Genomic DNA, 15,759 nt, shown 5'->3' on the forward strand with positions numbered 1-15,759 from the left:
TGTGGTAGACATTAATAAAATACAATTAATAGGCAATTTAACAAATAATATAAATAGTTCTTTTTAACTTTCGACATCTATACCTTCTAGCAACAACTTGCAGTCTTTTTAGACTATCAAACAAAAATGGAATTAACATTTTTACTTGTTAATTCCATGACAATTTATGGGTCTATTGTTTGATAATGCTTTACAATAAGTTTCCATTTGTTAACACTAGTTTGGTAAATTAAACCTATTTTACTAAACTAATCTAAATTAAACTAAACAATGAAAACTGCAAACACTTTTATTAATCTTAGCCTATGTTAATTTTTTATTAAATGCCAAATAACACTTCAAAACCAGAAGTTGTTACCATTTTGTCAATGGAGTCAATAGCTCATAAAATTCTGTTGTGTTTTTTAAACAGATTTTATTATAGTAAGTCATAAATCTGGCCTTTTCTCACTGTTGATTTTAATCACTTTAAAGTAATGCCGATTATGCTTTATCAACATGTAGCAATCGAATTTGGTTGAAACATTTATTTATTCTAAACATGTTCACACAATAAAGTAATATACTAAGTAATATCTGGCATACCTGTTAAAGTGTCTTTTTTCAACATTTTAGGTCAATATTGTGATATATCGTATTTAGTGCTAAAAGCTTCAAAAATTAATCGCAAAAAAAAAAAAACAGTGTTGTGTGTTATTATACCGGTTGAAGTAATTATTTTGAGCTTTTTTGGTCAATATCATAATATATCGTATATCGTGATAAATGCTTTGGCAATTAATCACAACAAGAAAACAAGTATTGTGTGTTATTTTAATTGTTACAGTAACTATTTTTCAGCTTTTAAGTTAATCTTGTGATATACCGTATATCGTGATAGAAGCTTTAGCAATTAATCGCAACAAGAAAACAAGAATATTGTGTTATTATACCTGTTAAACCAACTATTTTCAGCTTAGGTCAATATTGTGATGTATGTAGAGATAAAAGCTTCAGCAAGTGATCACAAAAAAAAAAAACAAGTATTGTGTGCTATTATACCTGTTAAAGTATGTCACCGACTCTGTCCCAGTCATTCCCCTCGCTGGCCAGCAGAGGTAATCATCACTGGACTTCTAACACATTATGTCATTCTCATTGACTGATTGTCACACACACCTGCAGCACATCCCATAATCACCTGGCACACACATATAAGCAGCACTCACACACACGCTTCCGTGCGAAGTTTTGTTCTGCCCCAGCTAACACTACTGAGCGTTTCTCATCCTTGCCTGCTTTCCCGTTGATTGCCTGGACTGTATCTCGACCTTGTCTTGCCTGCCGCTTGCCCTGAACCCTAGCCTGAATACCGACTTTGATCCTCGCCGCCTACCTCTGACCCATGCCTGAATACTCACATTGTGTTTTCCTGCCGCCAGCCCTTCAACTTGACACTACTGTGTTTGCACACGCATAACATCTGTGTGCTTATTGTTATTAGGGTGCTTTCACACCTGTGAATTGATTCAGTTGTTCCGAAACAGAGATTACAAATGTTACATTGTTGCTCTTTGCTCTTGGAGCGGTTCACTTTCACACGGCAAAGTTTCTAATCGGACCAAAAGAGCTAAAACAAGTCACGTGCGAGTAAACTCTCCTTACATTGGTCAGAGTGTCAGGGTTTATTTTTCAGCGTCCCGCTCAGCTGTCAGGAGAGGTGGTGGTTTGGTGGTGATTGACAGGGTGCGCGTGCGCGCGCGACGTGTCTGAGGAGAGATGCGGTGGGGAGGGGTGAGAAGGGTACGCGACGATGCCTATTTGAGGACCGGGAAGGAGACGCGAGATTACCGGGAGATCATCACTCGTGTGCGGGCATCCGGAGACTCGCGAAACTTCCCGCCCTACTCCTAATTCTCTCTTCATATAGCTGTAAGCCTATTAAATATCCATAAAACACTGTGATATAACCGCGCTCGGATCGGATCGCTTTCTCACTGCAATCGAACCGCTCCAGGGTTCGTTTCAATCGAGCCGAGACCACCTCATTCAAGCGATCTCGGAGCGATTACTTTGGCGCGGAACAGAGCGCGATTGCCCTGTTCACATATGCCAAACGAACCGCGCTAACTGGGCAAACGAGATACATTCCGAAACAAAAGTGTTGGTGTGAAAGCACCCTTAAACTCTGTTTAATAAATATACTGCAAATGGATCCCTTTGTGTCAGACCCTTCGTTACAAAGTAACTTTAAGCTTTTTAGGTCAATATTGTGGTATACCGTATATCGTGATAAAAGCTTTAGCAATTACTCGCTACAAGACAATTAAAAATTGTGTGATATTATCCCTTTGTTATGAATGACGTCACATGAAGCAGCTTCCGGATCCAATCGCTATATAAAACTGTATGGGGAGACTCGTCAAATGGTAATAATAAACGTTTACAAAGCGATGTAATACTCTTGAAAATCACAATCACAATATATATATATATGTATATATATATATATATATATATATATATATATATATATATATATATACATAAACGAACATTTTCTCAATTCAAATGAGTAGCCGTGTACCCGGAAACAGTATTACATACGTCACCGATACATCATGAGAAGCGGATACCTCAGCTTTTTAGGTCAATAATATGATATACCGTATATTGTGATAGAAGTTTCAGTAATTTATTGCAAACAGAAAACAAGAATTGTGTATAATTTTACATGTTAAAGTAATTTTTTTCAGCTTTTTAGGTCAATATTGTGATATATTGTATATCGTGATAAAAGCTTCGGCAATTAATCGCAACAAGAAAACCAAATGCCATCATAAACCCAGACAACATGATGTTGTTGAGTGGTTTCACCATGAGATTCCACTGTATAGACCACCACATTTCAAACAATGGCGCTGCATGAGTGCCTATTAAATCTTGCTGCTTTATACACACTGAGCTTTAAGAAAACAGTCGGCGGTTAAGCAAAGCATACATTAGGTGAACATGAAGAGTGTGCGCTTGTCACTGTCATCACAGGCCTGTGCTTTGGGGAGAAGCTGAAATGGGAGGGTCAGAGGAAAGGGCAAAGCTCATAAACGGCCCTGAAAGGAGGCAAATAATGGGATCCCTGATGTGGAACCACCATTGAAAAGCTTGCTTATGTAAATAAGAGCGAGATGTTGAAATCCATTATCGTGCTCATTTACATAAAGCACTTCAAATGGGGTGTGCAGGACAGCCCAGTCTGCAAGCCAGCCCCCGCTCACCGAATGCGGACACCTTCTCACACTTAAAGAGAAGAATAGGACATATAGAAACACAGAGACAGACGCAGGGGTCTCAGAGGATATCAGCGATGGCGGTGTTATCCGTTCTCGTAGCTGGCAAAGGTTTCGACTCGGCGTCCTCCTCTGATCTCCATATCACCCCTAACAGGCCGACATCGTATTAGCCAATCATCTTTGATAGATGAAGCATGGAAATTAGTGGCAGACTTAAAGTGATAACCACAAGCCGAGCTAACATCCCATTATGGCAGACTTAATTGATGAGCTCATTAGGATCATTATTAGAGAAATTGATTTCAAATAGGCACTTAAATCCTGCCTGCTAAAAAGGTGCGGGAGAAAACGCTCCACAATGCCCGCTGAATCCCTAAAATACATAATGGAGCAAATAATTTAATCTGCTTTCTTTAATTAATAATTTGAGATGGCATAATGTGATCGCCAAAGCCGTTAAAACATTTATGTATCAAATCAAGCCTCTTGGCAACATTAATGACTGCTCATTGTGTGTGGCCCTGTAATTTATTAATTAAGCATAATCTTAGGCATTCAATTACTCGTGTGCGATGGGTAATTTAGAGGTGTACAAAGTACCTCTTGATTGGAGCCTTGAAAGAAAGAAGTTCTTCCCAGATGAACTGGCTAAATCTATTTTTAGAAAATGTCTTTTATAAATGATCATTTGACTATTTTTCTACTGGACATCACTAGTATTTTTTCTGCTAAGGATTCCTGATGTCATTGAAGGTAATTGAAGTTTTATTACGCAGTTAAAGAGTGGACACTCTCCATAAACTGTTATTGAAGCAATTACAGTGGCCTTTAGATCTTCTTTTATTGTTTCAGTGGCCTGAATTGGTGATTCGGTTGTCTTTTGATGTTATGCAAATGCTGCCGTTCTCCTCGAGTGTGATGATAGTGTTTATTTAAACGTGTGCGAATGTTTGTGTTTGATTGTGATTTTTGCGCATCTTAAAAATTGTAGGATCTTACTGTCTGATGACTTTGGTTGTAGAAGGATTTTTGTTTGTGGTTTAAAGAGTTTAAGCATGCATACATAAAATGACCAGATACCAGATTATTAAATAGAGTATTCTTTATAGGTTTGTAAGTAATGCAAATCATTGCTTTAGAGAAGAAATATGCATTTAAAAAACTCACTGCACTGCATTCTTATTTTTAAAGTTTATGTTGTTTTATTTTAGCTTTAGTAATTTTGTTCATGTCTTTTAAGTGTTGTGTTATTATTATTTTTATTACTTAAATATATATATATATATATATATATATATATATATATATATATATATAAATATATATATATATATTTTTTTTTTCTTTTTTTTTTTTTTTTTTTCATTAATTTTTTTTTATCTTTTTAGCTAATTTAGTTAATTCATCTTGTTTAATTTAGTTGATTTAGTAGATAAAGTTAAACTGAACAAAAGTGGTCAATGTTCTCTTGGCAGCTTATGGTAAACTATGAAACAAACCAGTCTGTGAAGAAGTTAAAGTTTTTTATTCATATTTTTATTTAAAAAACTTTGAGTTAAATTCAAAGTTTGCGTTGTATTATTGTGTATTACAGCTTCAGAGAATTATGAGCAAAGCCTAGGGCCCTATCATACACGCCTAAAAAATTAAATGATTAAATTGTTACAAAAATTGTTTTCTACATAAATATAAAAACCACTACCTCAGTGCCTTCTTCATGCCTCAATGTCTTTTTTCAGTTCATTCATTCATTCATTCATTCATTATTAGTGTTATTTATTATTTGCAAATTTACATTTGTTTTAATAAAAACAAGTTTAGATTTGTCGACCATTTGGGTTTTGGAGATGTATGCTTCACCAATATGGGGCATAAGAATAAGAAGTGTTTTTGGATATAACTCATAATGTTCGTTTAATAATTAATAAAAAAATATATATATTTTTTTTATTTAACTTAACAAATGAAATTACATATGCAGGCTAATATATGTCTTCAGTGGAGTGCGTACAACACCATTTCCTTATCCACAAAAGTAAAGAGAAAGAAAAAGTAAAGAGGCCAAATAGAGGAGGCTCATTTTTTATCCTCATGTATTGTAGGTGTTTTGTTTAACTGTTTTCTCGCTAGTGAAGTGTTTGTTTTTCCACTTACAAAGTCCGTCATGTAAATGTGCCATGGGGTGATGCAACTGACTCTTAAAGGGAATCTGAGATGTAGCTCTGATTGGTTTAAAGCTTGTTATGCTCAAAACACACTAATAACTCATTAAGAGGATAAGCACAACCCTGTTGGACCATGCGCCGGGGCGTAGAGCATATTTTTGCGTCCTTTAAAATAGCAAAAGTGGATTTGAACAAGCCCTTAATGCTTTTGTAATATGCGCTTTAAACTAGAAACCAAAATAGATTTTTCTAGTGTTTGATTTATGTTAAGTCTTTTTGAGTTAATACAATATTATTTTGTTTTCATCACATCTAACGCCATTACATACTACGTAGTTGCTATAGAAAGTTTCTCTGTAAATCTTCACCACTACATACAATCCATTGCGACCTAAACAGTAAGTCAACATTCAGTAAATCAAAAATAATGTTGAGTAAAAGATTGGATCAGTCATCTAGTTGGACCCTTTAATTGCCAACTCTCCATATGTCAAGTGTGTCCACATGTGTTCTAGTGGTTATAACACGATCCTGATCTGACAGTATTAAACATCAGCACCTTGTCATGGTCAATGCCGTGTTTAAAATCATCTGTACCATTACAAATCAGCGCACCAGTCCTTAATCACTTTAAAACCACTCATATTTTCTGTTTATCCCTGAAAGCTCGTATCAACAGAGTGTTCAGATGATAGCATTTCATCCTTAAGCACATTCACCGTGATAGAATTTCAAGTTTTTCTTAACTGGCACTTGGAAAACGAAGGACAATACAAAATCCTCTATTGATGGGGAATAATACAGACTGTTTGCCGCTAGTGGGACATGGACTATTATCAAGGCTTCAGCTCTATTCACCGAGAGACATTAAATCTTGTGTGGCTGTTCTCTAAGCCACAGGAAGTTCATCCTCAACTGTCCCCCTCGCTTGATTCGATATGTTTAAATTGGTTCCCCAGCGCATTGATATTTCAGCTATCCATATTGTGCTGCGAGTAAGGATTACACGTTTAGAGGGAACAGATCGTTTGCTGGCATAAAGGTGGTCTTAGCTCGGTGAAGCCCTTATCAGCTGCGCAAAGACTCTCATGCATTCAGAACGCTAAAATCCCATTTAATTGAATTTCTTTTTAGACACGCGAGCTTAAGAGTTTTTTGGCATTCGATTTGACTTGGCCTTTCGGGATGCTTAAACTCTTCCTGCCATAAAAGCCCACGTCAAAAAAGGAAGTTGCAAATTTTTTATTTATAAAAAGATTTTTTTTTAACTGTCTACCTCTTCCGTGTCAGTTATTATATCATTTCAATGAATACTTTCTGGAAAAGAGGTTATCAGCAATATATAAATATACACTTCTTTCAAGGACTGATTTAGTGAGTTTAAAAAAACGGGCTGGTGGGAGGCTATTCGGGGAGATGTTACCATGCCGACAGGCTACACATCAGGAACGAGCACCATAAGCGATGTTATCTCCATGCTCTGATGTATTTAATGCATTGGCGTGTGGACAACCTCTTACAGATGTGGAGCGGGTCACAACATGCTGCAGATTGTGTCAGCCAAAGCTGTTTATTAAGCCAGACGACACCATTCATAATCTCTATCTCTCGTTCAAATGTTTTGGTGGAGGAATATCATATTTTTCCGCCTATAAAATGATAAAGGATGATCAGAAGTGGTGGTCTGGCTGCTGGCCTACATGTGAAATGGGCTACAAAAATCTACACTTTGACGTATTAACATCAGGTTTACACTAATAAAATCATATGAAATGCCATAAGGGGTCAAAACAAAACATTCATGAATACATAATTGACAATACATCTTGAAGTCTGTGGAACTTGAAGTTGCTGCAGACTTTTTTTCTCATTGTAATGATGAATTTCCAATTAAAACTGATTATCAAGAATAGTGGGTGGGTTTATTTTTGTGCTCCTCCTCTCATCTTTCACCAAGCATTTCACACCCAAGTTGTCTGACATCATCAGAGAAGGACAGCCATTCCAGATCTGAAGCAAATGATTACATTTTGATTGAAGATTACCAGAACAAACTGTTTTTTTCAGTGGATTTACTTGCATTGAATAATTGAACACCTTTAGAGCCCACACATTTTTCCATTCAAATGCTCTACCTATCCATTGCTTTTTTTTCTATGTTAACTCAGTTGATTGAGGCGAAGGACCATTACACTAGCCTAGCCTCTTTTGTAGCAGCTCGCACATGATCACTGCATTTTTAAGAAGGCATGTCAAGTAAAATACTCTTTAAATAATAAATGCAACTTTTACTTGCTGTAACATTCCTCAGAGTCAGTACCAAAACAGTGGACCAATCAGAAGAATTTGGAGGGTCAGCCATTGCGAGATTTGGCTTACAGTGTAATTTGACATTTCTGACATTTTCCAGCCGCACCTAGTTGAAAACATCTGGGGCCTCATGTACGAAGACTTGCGTGCAAATCATACTAAAACATTGCGTACGCACAAAGCTGTAAATGTGCGTACGCAGAAAAAAATTCAGGTGTATGAAACACTGTGTACGCCGAATCTCACGCATATTCTTTTGTACATCTGAATGAACGTGAAACTGAGCGCAACATGCACGAGCACAAAACCCCTCCCTGCCTCCTCCCCCGTATGAATATGCAAATGACTCTACTTTGGCAAAACCCAACGAAAAAGCAATGGCAAAAGCAAGCAAGAAGAGAAACTTTGAACAGAATGTGAATTGTAGGTGCTCCTTTCGGAGGTAGACAGGAGAAAAGCGGTTTTATTTGCAAGTTTGTTCTCCGGAATTAACAACAAAAGAAAAAAATTGAGTGGGAGAGTTTAGCTGATGCGGTTAAAACAGTTGGGTCTGAACATCGCACTGAGTGAATTAGAAAAGAAATAGTGTGAACAGTCACAGTGGCGCAGCTTGTAAGACGCATGTCAACATGTTTTGACACGTTCGAGCATGAACTCGGTTCGAATCCAGCGTCTTATGAACTCTTTCTTCTTTTTCCCCCCGCTACATATCAGATTTTGCCAACTATTTATCACGAGAAAGACAAGCAGGAATCATTAATATGTTTGTGCATCATATTTTATTTGCACATTTATTGAATGAAAATGTTTCTGATTCAGGTATGCAAATTCATCTTCAGATAGTGTCATTATAGCAATATGCGTGCAGTAGATAGCTCAGATTACATTGGGAAAACAGGCGACCGCTGCAAATTGTGCTTTAATGTTTAGCTGGTCAACTGTATGGTATGTAAACCTTATATACCTGCTAGATGAACCCGTTTCATACAGCTGCCATTGCAAGGCTCAGACACTTTGTAGAGATCAATTTAACACAACTGCCTCTAGGAGTCGCCAATGGAAATAAAACAGACACTTTTTGTGCGTATGCCAGCCATAAAGCTGGCGTGGAGCTGCGCACATTCCCATGTTCAGTTCATTGTTAGTAAATCCAAACGTGAGCGATTCTGAGCGTGAAACCTGGCGTATGCAAAGTTTTTGTGCGTACGCAGCATTGATACATGAGGCCCCTAAACTTTTCCTAATGCCACGAGCGCAACGTGATTCATGTAGAACTAACCAATATGCTTCACACTTTGTATGGAATATTCACATTTCAGTAATAATGGCAAACTAGTTACCTCAGACCCCAGCGCACCCAAATGCTGCAGCAGTTTTTACTTTTCTCCATAAACTTGCATCAGAGCTGCAGCAATGTTTCGTCCTTTTGTCATCCTCTAAGAAAACACATGGTCGCCTAGTTACGAGAGACGCAGGAGAGCGCAAGCGCTAAGTCCATTGTTAATGGTCAAGGAATCCACACACACATGCTTGTCACTTCATGTTAGAAAAACAACACGTGAAAATGAGTGCTGTATATCAGCAGTGAGAAGAATGTAAATAAAAAAAGGATGTAAAGATATCACCAAAGTGGCTTTTTGGTTTCTTTTCTTGTGCATCCCAGCCACTAGCTTCCCATTTGGAAGATGTTTTAGCATAGGGGTAAATAAAGTCAACTTTACAATTTGTAATGATGCAGTATGTATTTGAATAATGATGGCTGGTTTCTTTACTTCAAAGCTCAGATCTTATTATCATAGTTTGTATTGTTGACAGAGTTTGAGGTTTACTGTATCATTATTATTTACACCTTAAAGTTTGCTTTGATTGTTCAGTATTTACTTTGCAACATTTTTATTTATGAAATTTAAGAGTCATTTTAACACTTGGTAATGTTGATTTAATTATTAAGAGATGAGCTATTTTGTTTAAATATTTTTGTTTTTGACTTTTAAAACTATTTGCCTTAGTAATTTTGGTAAATTAAAATAAATTGGTTAAATAAAAATAAATCTTAATACTCCTAAATGTATTGTTGAAAAATATTCAATAATTATCAATATCTAATGATATAAAACACGATATCTTGATATTATGTTTTTTTTTTGCTAAATCGTCCAGCCCTAGTTTTATGTTCAATCTACTTAAATTAGTTACATTAACTTAATGGATCTGTATTGTGACAGCATGAATGTATTATGTGAAACCCTGCAGTTTTTTCACTGAGGTTTTTAAGGGGTTCTTGACATTTCTTTTTATCACTTAAATATTGAAAAAAATGTCAATCTTCTGTCACTAACCATCTATTTACTGTTTTCTAAAAATCATGATTTTGTGATTTCTCTATTCTGTTTTTCATCCTATATTTTTATAATACATTCAAGAAATACAACATTTGTACAGTGCATTAGACTATCTGGGAATTATCATATTATATCTTATTATTAATATCGACATAAACTGTTTTAAGTCAGTTGTTGTTAAATGCAATTGACATTACAAAAAGCCAAACATGCCACGCTGCTCAATAAGTTTGTATGGTTTTGTTGACGCGTGGCCTCCCTTCATTCTGAAAGTATTTGTCTTGCTGAGTGACTCGTTCTTTAATGAAACCCTTGACTGCTTTAGTGTGCAGTGTGATTTAAGCGCTGTATATGAGGCTATGATTCAAAAACTTGGATCTGCATCAGCACTGCGTGTTATCTGGGGCTCTTCATGCACAGTTGCCCAAATGACACTTTAATGGCCCACTGTAAGGGCTACTTATTTTGTATCTGTATCCAGTGGCTAATGATGATAAGGTGGGGGATTGCGGGAAGGTTTGCGGGGAGGCAGACGCTATGTCTTCAATGGTTCCTGGCGTTACAATTTCATGTTAAAGGTTTTCTCATTTTACCTCATTACGCACATTTGCTGTAGTGTTTTTGCATAACTACCCTCACTCAATCTCTTTTTGCAACCTGAAGGACAGGGAGGGTCAATGGGTAAGTGTCAGATGCAAGTTGTTTTTGTAGATAAACAGAAATAAATTATGCAGTTTCTCAAACCAATCAGTAATAATAATAGTAGTTATAATAATAATGATCGTTTTATTATTAAATGTTTAGTTTTTGTTGAGAAATGAATAGGTCAAAGGTGAAAAGGGAAAATAATAATATTACTAAACATTTAGAGCAGCAATTGATAACCATTGATGACTAAGAATCACAGTGAAGCTCTTAATTCTGTAATTTTAAATATTTTTATATTATATTATATTATATTATATTATTTTATATATACTTTGTTTTTGAAAATATAAAATAATTTGTCTCTTTTTCATTTCTTCTATTCTTCTTCTGAGAAAAAAAACTATATTTTTTACTCACCCTGTTATAAAAGGAATACACAAATACAATAAATGCATGCATGGACCACAAAACCACTCATACTGTAAGTAGCACTTTTTTAGTAATTTGAGGTTTGTGCATTACCTGAAAACTGGACAAACAATATTACCATTAATTTATGGTTTGTTTGGACAGGACAATATTTGGTGCAAATATGACTAATTGAGGCAACGCTGGTTCGAGTCTCGTGTATTTGCATGTTCTCCCCATGTTCGTGTGAGTTTCATCTGGGTGCTCCGGTTTCCTCCACAGTAGTACTAAATTGTCCATAGTGTATAAATGTGAATGAGTGTGTATGGATGTTTCCCAGGGATGGGTTGCAGCTGGAAGGCAATCCGCTGTGTGAAACATGTGCTGGATAAGTCATTCTGCTGTGGCGACCCCAAGTTAATAAAGGGACAAAGCCGAAAAGAAAATGAATGAATGAATGACTAATTAAAAATCTAAAATCTGAGGGTTAAAAAAAAATCAAAACATAGAACAAATCTTCATAGTTTTGCAAATAAGAAAGAAATGGACTTTTTTTTGGATTATATTTACAATAGGGATTTTACTAGATGTCTTCACTTAATGATTTTTGCCATAAACGAAAAATAAATGTATTCTATTGCAAAATCATGCGACATAAGACATAGGTTTATTGGTCCAGTATTGTATAAGTGTGTGAATGAGTGTGTATTGATGTTTCCCAGTGATGGGCTGGAGCTGGAAGGGCATCCACTGCGTAAAACATATGCTGGATAAGTTGGCGGTTCATTCCGCTGTGGTGACCCCAGATTAATAAAGGGACTAAGCCGAAAATAAAATAAATGGATGAATGAATGATTTAGCTCATTTAGCAAATCAGCTAAAATGTTGTTAGAATTGGTTTTTATGTATTCTCTATATATATTGCATCACCAAAAATTATTAAGTTCATGTGAATGTGTTGTACAATAAGTTGACATATTGATTATTGTGGCAGGCTTAAACATGGTTATTTGAATTTAGAATAAATTGAAGAAGAAATGCAAGCAAGTGCCAACAAATCTAAATGGTCTATACATTATTTTTTTCCCATGGTAAAACGTGACACGGACATTTTGAGGAAAAAAAAAATCCCGCAAGAATTCTTGTAATACTGTAGCAGATGTTCAGTACTGTATAGAGATTGTTGAACGGTAATACCCTGGCAGATGTTTCCACAGCTGCACATGTGTTCTCTGCACATACGGTGCATGTAGCCTCAGTCAAGGACGAGAGCTTCTGTACTGCAATTTTGCATGCTTTTCTGATGTCATGCGTGATCTCATGCATTCACAAGTCGAGCCGGCGGGTGACATTCACATCACCCAGAACTTGTTTTGAGGCTCAGGTCACTGGCTGGCTGAACTGACCACATGCGGCACGCATTGAGCTTAACCGGTGCTCAACACTGGATTCAAGTGGCCATTTGATCAGAGCTTAATGCAGTCGCTCACCTCTGGAGAGCAAAGCCCCAAAGTCTATGAATTATTACAATCCCAGTCAATCTTGGCATGCTGGCAGAGGGCCCTGGAGTGTGAAGGCTTTTGTCTGCTGTTTAAGTTACCATGGAAGATGAAATAGTTACAGCGCCACCGTGTCCTGGCCCCAGCGCTCTCTTATCGGCCTCTGCGTGTATCTTCTATCTTTAGAGAATGTTTTCTCTTTTTACTCGTATCAACATTGTATAAATGGAAAAAAGGAATCTCATTTCTCTTACTTTGGCAAGGCTTTTCTCAACATTATAGAGGAGGTGCCATGAGCGGGTGGCACTGAGCCATAAGCACAACAGAAGAGCATGCCGAAGCTTTGTCAGAGTCTGACAAGGGAGGAAAAAAAGAGCTCTGCACAACAATCAGAACATGCAGGTATTCATTGATTCATTTTCTTTTTGGCTTGGTCCCTTTATTCATCTGGGATTGCCACAGCGGAATGAACCGCCAACTTATCCAGCACATGTTTTACTCAGTGAATGCCCTTCCAGCCACAACCCATTACTGGAAAACATCCATACACACATGTCTTTGGACTTGAGGAGGAAACCGAAGCACCCAAAAGAAACCCATGCTAACACGGGGAGAACATGCAAACTCCACAGAGAAATGCCAACTGACCCAGCCGAGGCTTGAACCAGCGACCTTCTTGCTTTGAGGCAAACATGCTACCCACTGCACCACTGTGACACCCCTTAGGCAAGTATGCATATGCAAATTCTTGTATATTGTTTTTCAAAACAGCATGTAGCATGACGTTTACTTCTTTTGAAAGCAAACTAGGGCCAATGGGCCAACGTTGGCCCATGGTAACTTTTTTATTTGGCCCGCCATCCCATCTGAAAAAAGGGGAGAATTCAATTTAATTCACCTTATTTTTATAGTGCTTTTACATTGTAGATTGTGTTAAAGCAGTAAAACATAAAAGATCATAGTGAATTGAAACAGTGAAGTTAATTTTTCAAATTTTAAGTTCAGTTCAGTTTAGCTTAGTTCAGTGTGTGTTAATAATCACTACTGAGAGTCCAAACACTGAAGAGCAATCCATCGATGCGTAGCTCTACAGATCCCGAACCATGCAAGCTAGTGGCGACAGCGGTGAGGAAAAAACTTCACCAATTGGCGAAAGTGAAGAAAAAAAATCTCGAAAGAACCAGACTCAGATGGGCACAATCATTTCTCCACTGACCAAGGTCTTGTGCAGAGCTGCAGTCCAAGTGCCGGAGGCAGGAAGCTGGACTTCAGCGAAGACTTGTCAGAATCTGGAGCGTCACAGGAATCAGTTTCATGCTCTCCACTCCTCCATGGCCACCACAATAGCTGCTCAGGATACAGCCATGGTCCAGGATACCTTGGGATCATCTCGTTGCTGTTCTTGGATCGAATCAGTGGCGCTGCGTGGTCTAAGGGTCTCGGGATGAGTATCCCCAGGTGGAAATAGAGAATAAAGAGAGTAATTAGCGTAGCTGCTGTTTATAGTGTATATAAATGAGATGCAAAAACCTGTGTGGAGCACATTCATGTATCATACCGCTATTGTATGCTGTGCTAAAAAAATTGGTCGTTAATCTAGTTTTGAATTCAGAGAGTGTGTCTGAGCATCGGACATTATCAGGAAGGCTATTTCAAAGTTTTGGAGCCATAAATCAGAAGGCTCGACCTCCTTTACATGAATTAGCTATTCTAGGTTCTACCAGAAAACCTGAGTTTTGATATATTAAAGAGCGTGATGGATTGTAGCAAGACAGAAGGTTGGTTAGATATACAGGAGCTAGAATATTTAAAGCTTTATAGGTAAGAAGCAATATTTTAAATTCAACACGAAACTTTACAGGTAGCCATTGTAAGGATGATAAAATTGGGGTGATATGATCATATTTTCTAGATAGTAAGAACTCTGGCAGCTGCATTTTGTACTTATTGAAGTTTATTAATAGAGGATGCTGGACAGCCAGCAAACAGTGCATTACAGTAATCCAGTCTTGAAGTCATAAAAGCATGGACTAGATTTTCTGCATCTGAGATGGATAGCATACTTCGTAACTTAGCAATATTTCTCAGATGAAAGAATAAAGTTTTTGTGACATGGGATATATGATTACAGAAAGTTAAATTGCTGTCTAGTATGACACCCAAATCTTTTATAGTAGAGCTAACGCTAACTTTGTAACCCTCTAATTATAGGTCGAGTTGTGAGATCAGCTGTGTACAGGATTTAGGCCCAATAAGTAATAATTCTGAGTTTAAGAGAAGGAAATTGTTGGTCGTCTCATCAGGTTTAGTTGAAATATACAATTGAGTATCATCTGCGCAGCAGTGAAAGGTGATCCCATGTCTTCTAATAATGTCTTCTAGGGGTAGCATGTATATTGTTAACAGCAAAGGGCCTAAAACTGATCCTTGAGGCACCCTATACTTTACTGGGCTGACTTGTGAAGACTGTCCATTAATGATGGATGATGGGGAAGGTTGGGAGGAATGCATTCAACAGATCATCATTTCTAATTAATCGTAATTTTTGTTAGTTTAATTGTTGAGCAAATCAGGCAAGGCAGAAGCAGGTGCAGCTTGCCTCTTGTAATCTGTATTGAACTTCATTTTGTTATAAATGGGATTGTTTTTATTGTAATAAGTACATAAAAAATTATATTTAATTAATAATATGATTAATAGTGTTTTTAAAATTTATTTTATGTATGAATAAATTAGGAATTTACCAAGCCAACTTTAACTTTGGCCTACCACCCTCAATCAAGTTTGTTTTTGCCTTTCATAAGAAGAAGTTTAAACACCCCTGTTATAGAGCTTATTGTGAATTAGTCTGTGCATGTTTATTGCATTTTAATTTTATTTGACGTCAAACCACTTATCTCTTCTCTTTCTTACTAGTGATGTATAATGTGTTTCTCTAAACATTCAGGCTGCCTTTACATGACTATGTAGCCAAAAATGTAACAGTTTTTCCCTCATATTTTTATACATTTACACATAGATGAAAATTGTCAAAACACTATTACATATTAACACTGTGACTTTATTCCTAAAGTACCTGTAATGAAATGACAGTGACTACGTTTACATGGACATCAGT

The sequence above is a fragment of the Danio rerio genome, chromosome 14 (genome assembly GCF_052040795.2).
Source record: "Danio rerio strain M-AB ecotype USA chromosome 14, GRCz13ab, whole genome shotgun sequence".
Lineage (NCBI taxonomy): Eukaryota > Metazoa > Chordata > Actinopteri > Cypriniformes > Danionidae > Danio > Danio rerio.